The sequence below is a fragment of the Belonocnema kinseyi genome, chromosome 4 (assembly GCF_010883055.1).
Source record: "Belonocnema kinseyi isolate 2016_QV_RU_SX_M_011 chromosome 4, B_treatae_v1, whole genome shotgun sequence".
In the NCBI taxonomy this organism is placed as follows: Eukaryota; Metazoa; Arthropoda; class Insecta; order Hymenoptera; family Cynipidae; genus Belonocnema; species Belonocnema kinseyi.
In genome coordinates, this window is record NC_046660.1 from 113,361,360 (window position 1) to 113,367,011 (window position 5,652).

The following is a 5,652-nucleotide window of genomic DNA, read 5'->3' on the forward strand; positions in this document are numbered from 1 at the left end:
TTGTTATGATTTTGAGATCACCACATATTTGCCATTTGTGATTCGTGTAATTAACTTTTTCAAGAAGCATTTTAACATTGTTATGTTCTTCTTTGATGACCGCTGAGTGAGCTATAGGGATAGGAGCGTAAGTATTCGTGTTAAGCAGTAAAACAGCCTTAATGCTGCGTTTTGACGAATCAATGAAAAGTCGCCATTTTTCGTCTCTGTACACATTTTTCTTCAAGGGGTTCATTAGTCCGTTAACGTCAGTGCAGTACACTAAAGACGTCTCTTCGTCTTTAACGAAAAACTTTCTGAATTCTTTGTCCCTGTCGCGATAGAATGAAACTTTTGTCTTTGGCTCTAGAAGATTTCTTCTTTTTAGAAATGAAGCGGCAAATTCAGCGCCGTCTTTCGGTAATCCAAGATCTCCAATAAAATCATTCAGTTCTAGTTGCGACACTAATATTGGAACATTCAATTTCATTTTATGTACGCCATATTCGTCATCTTTTTCGTCATTTTCATCGGAATCATCAGAACTATTTTCTGTTCGGTCACTGGTTTTACTACCGTCTCCATGACGTTGACTTTCAACTTCCATTCTATCATCTTCTAAAGCGTTTAAATCAGTCTGGCGTGCATTTTTATTGATTTCAATTGCTCTTGTGACTGTGCACACATGAATGTATGAAATGTTATTTTTATTTTTGGCGTTGAACCCTTTGACGGAATTCATGCAAAAATAGCAGTCCTTCGCAATAATGGATTTTTCCATGTGGTTGGTGTAGAGTACTTGCGGTACTTTTCGTTTTTTGAACTTTTTAGACGATACAACATAAGTATGCAGGAGATGCAAATGACGAGAGGAACCCATTTTGTTTCTTGGTGCAGCAATTTACGGTTAAAACACTTTTCGTTAAGACTTTTCACTTCCTCGTCGATTGAGTTTCGCAAACTGCTCACTTCATATTTACTGCAAATGTAACAGAATGAATCTGAGCTATTCTTGCAGTCATATGATTGAGAAATGCTCGCGGTTTTTTTCCTTGTAGCATGAGACTCTACACCAACCAAGTGATCCATTGATGAAGAGCTACGGTTGGATGATGACGACGTCGGAGAGCCCGCTTTCCCACCCTGACCAGACGCCGACACTGGGGGTTTTCTCTGCATCGTAATACACTTTTTCCTGTGTTTGCCATGACGGCATGAACGCCGTTTACCCAGGGACTCAGCCAATGTGGATCCGTTGCACACCGTCACCACGTGGAGGTGCCCTGGTTACAGACACAGACGAATAATGCTAGCAACAAGCGGTTACAAAACTCCAGACATTTACTGCTATTAATGTCAAAATATGAAAGCACGCAAGAACAGGGTTGCCAGCGTAATTGGTTAGGTTAGGGCAGGTTTTGTTAGATTAGGATAGGATAAACCTCTATGTAGGTTAAGCCGAAGCTGAATGAAACGGTACCAAAAACACAACGGGACAACACAATCAGTTTAATTGTGTTTCGTGAGGTTAGGTTAGGCTAGGTTAGATTTATTTCTAGGTTAGGCTCGAGTTGACCCATTCGATGTAGCACACATTTGCTACTGGGAAAATATGCTTCCAGAGCTTTAAGTGTAGTTCAATAAATTTCTGTTAATTCAGGTTAGGCCAGTTCAGGTATGGTTGGGTAAAGTTATGTTAAATAAGTTGATATCAGACAAGGGTTGATCCTTCACAGTTGTCGACATGTTTTTGAAGTGAAAATTTGCCTCCCTAGCATTATTTTGAAATTTATTTGCCTCAGTGCATGATTTTTCGTCATTTTTTGAGGTTACGGCTCAACCATGACGTGATGGGTGATTTTTGATACTGAATTTGAATTCAGCGCCCCAAGATCCATAGGAATACGTGTGTCTTGTTACCAGATCCGCGCACTTTTTTTTGTGTGGCTGTGTTATTTTTCTTAAAATTCTGTGATAAATTTAGAAGATTATATAAGTCAAGTTTTTTACACCTTGAATGCTTTTTTTAAATTTGAAGAAAAATGTAGTAAGTTAAAAATATTTTGTTGAAATTTATTTCATTTTAAACGTATTAGAAATATTTAAAAACTTGAAAAAATTTCTCAAAATGTATCAAATATTCGTTGATATCTTCCAAACTTCTAAATGTCCTAAACATCTTTTAAAAAGACTGGAATTTTTCTAATATTTTTTTAAATCCAATAAAATAAAAAATTTTAAGTCCTCTAAGTTAAAGTTATTAACTTGCCAAAAAGTTATTAACTTGACCTCATTCAAAGACTAATCATTTGACAAAAATGTTGTAAATTTTTTCTTTGAATGTGGTGTGAAAGGGAGTTTTATCAAAAATGTGTGGAATTTTCTGAGCAGAAAACTGCATGAATTTCTGAACTTTCTTATTTTTATTTTTCAAGTGTATTTCAATCTGCTTTACGTTTAATGAAAAATCATATGCTGAAAAACGATAAAAAAATATCTATTTCTTCAACTTCAACTATAATTTTAAAGTCGTTTCTTCATAGTATTTTACTAACTAATGGATATATTTTTATAATTTTATTCCTGAAATCTATTCCCTAAGGTCAAACATGGTATACAAATATCGTAACATTTTTAAAACGCCAGCTATTTACAGGCATTTTTTAAATCAAAATCCATGTGTATCATATTCAAATAAATTTTGGCAATATTTATAAAAGTATTATTGTTTTTATTTTAACAATTAATGTATAGAGATTACAATCTTTATTTGAAATTTCACGACGGTTTTTTGTACCATGTATGACCCTCGGTCAGAATCAAGGAAAAATAATCTAAAAATATGTCAATTAGTTCTTAAAATGCTACAAAGACTTACATTTACAATTTTTCTTCTCTTTTTATAATCATGAGATATTTCTTCATAAATAAATTTTATTGGATTTATTTTACAATTTATTTACAATCAATTTCCAATCACAATTATTTTACAATTAAAGTAAAATTGTAAAAGCTAATTTGTGTAAAGTTGAGATAAATATTTTAGGTATTACAGATTTTGTAAAGATTTCATATACAAGAACATAAGTATTATCAGTCCTTATCAGTCCTTATCAGTCCTGAATCCTTTCGAGATTCTTTTAAAGTTTCTAAAGTTTATCTTGCGTAACTAAAACACTTCTTAGGTATAAATTTTTTTGAATCTCTTCGAGTCTACTAAATACTTCTTGAATTCAGTTGATTATTTACTTTTTTTAAACATTTTAATCTTATCAAATTAAAGCATTTCGCTTTAAAATCTTCTACACTCTTCTTTCAAATTTTAGGAAATCGTTTGATGTGTTCAAAAATCCGCTTGAATTTTTTTTAAAGTATATTTTTTAAATAAAAAATTGTCAAAAACTTTCACACGATTATTAGAAAAATAATTCTGTTTTTCTAATCTTGTCAGAACTTCCAATATATAATCTTTAAAAATTATTCAAATTCTTCCTGATTTTTTTTAATTCTGAAAGATTAAAAAAAAATGCCTTTAAAGCTTTTCAGATGCTTTAAGAATATTTGAAATCTTTTGCAATGTTTTTAAATGTTTAAAAATAATCTTTTTAAATTAATTGATTGAAATAAAAAATTATGTTAATTATTCCTTTTAAAATCTTTACAAGTTTTAATTGTTTTCGAATCGTTAAAAAATGTTTGAATATCTCTTAAACTTACCTAAATTTGAAAGAATTGTGTTCCTTAATTTTTCTAAAGTTAAGTAATATGGAAAAATTACAACATTTTGTTTCAAAATATTTTACGTACTTTTTAAATATTTTAGGAAATAATAAAAAATGTTTTGTAATTTTTTTTAAATTTTCTGTTAGAATTCATTCCAAAAGAATTATTTACATTTTTTCCCAAGGAGTTTCTTTCACTATCTGAAGGTCCTTCATTCATCGACTTTTTATTATTATTTTTTCATTTTACATACATATCTATTATATCTTATCAAAATTTAATATAAAAAGCTTAAATGTTAAGTATATTTAAACACTACGATTTTTAATGTTTCCAAATTTTTAGAAATAATTCAACAAATTTTATGTGTAATTAAAATAAACTTTTTTTAAATCTCATTCAACTTATTCCAAGTTATCTTTTTTAATTTTTAAAATGTTTGTCATTACTTAATCTGATTGGAAATAATTGAACCTCCTGCTATTAAAAGCGGGGATTCTGCTTGAGAAGAAATGTGCTGAAAGTAATTTAAAAAAATCATTCGAATTTTAATTTTAAAGACTGATAATTGTACACAATTTCTAGGAGCATCTTTCTTATTCTTCTACAAGAATTTTTAAGTTTTTCAGTTTTTTAAATCAGTTTATTCTACGTTTCTAAAACTCTTCTGAAGCTTAAATTCTTTTTTAATCCCATCAATTCTATTCAATATTTATTGAATTTATTCGCTTATTTACATTTTTTTAAATTTGTAATGTTATCGAATTATAAAAGGTTGATTTTAAAACCTTCTACACTCTTTTTAAAATTTTTAGGAAATTGTTTGATGTGTTAAAAATCTTCTTTAATTTTCTTTTAAAGCACATTCTTCAAAATTAAAAAACATCAAAAATTGTCACACGATAATTAGAAAAATAATAATTTTTTTTCTAATCTTGTCAGGTTTTCTAATCTTCAAAAATTATTCAAATTTTTCCTGATTTTTTTTATTTTTCAAAATTAAAAAAAATGGTTTTTAAACTTTTTCAGATACTTTAACAATTTTTGACGTCTTTTTGAATGTTTCGAAATGTTTAAAAACAATCTGCTAAAATTAATTTTTCTAAATAAAAAATTATTTTAATTATTTCTAGGAATCTAAAATAATTTCTTTTATTTTCATGAAAACTTACAAAATTCTTGAAAAATCTTCACAAGTTTTAATGATTTTTGTATCCTTCCAAAATTTCTGAATATCTCTTAAACTTATTCAAATTTGAAAGTAGATTTTTAAACCAACATATAATTTAAAAACTTGTGTAACAAAATTTCACAAGGAGGCCTAATAAGAATTATGTTCCTTAATTCAAGATATGAAAAAATGGACTCATAATCTTCTAAATTTTTCCCAGGAATTTATAAAAAAAATAGTTTTACCTCCTTCAAATCTTTCGGAATTCCTTTAAAGTTTCTGATGTTTATGTTTGAATCCTTTAAAAATCTAAGTTTCTTACAGAATTTAAGTTTAAAATTCGATTTGAATCTCTTCGATTCTTCTTAATATTTCTTGCATTTACTCGGCTTTGATCTATTTATTATAATCTTACCAAATTGAAACATTTTGCTTTAAAATCTTCTACAGTCTTCTTTTTAATTTTAGGAAATCCTTTCACATGTTTAAAAACCTTTTTTAATATTCTCATAAAGTACGTTTTTTAAAATAAAAAGTCATTAAAAATTTTCTTACCAATCTTGAAAAAGTTCTGTTTCTAATCTTGTCGGACCTTCTAAGCCTTCTAATCATTAAAAACTATTCAAATTTTTCCTGATTTTCTTTGAAATTCGGCAAAATGAAAAAGATTGCCTTAAAATCTTCAGATTCTTTATTGAGAATTTCAAACATGGTTTAAAATGTATTTGAATTTTTAAAAATTAATTTTTCAAAATAAAAAATTATGTTAATTGTTCGTA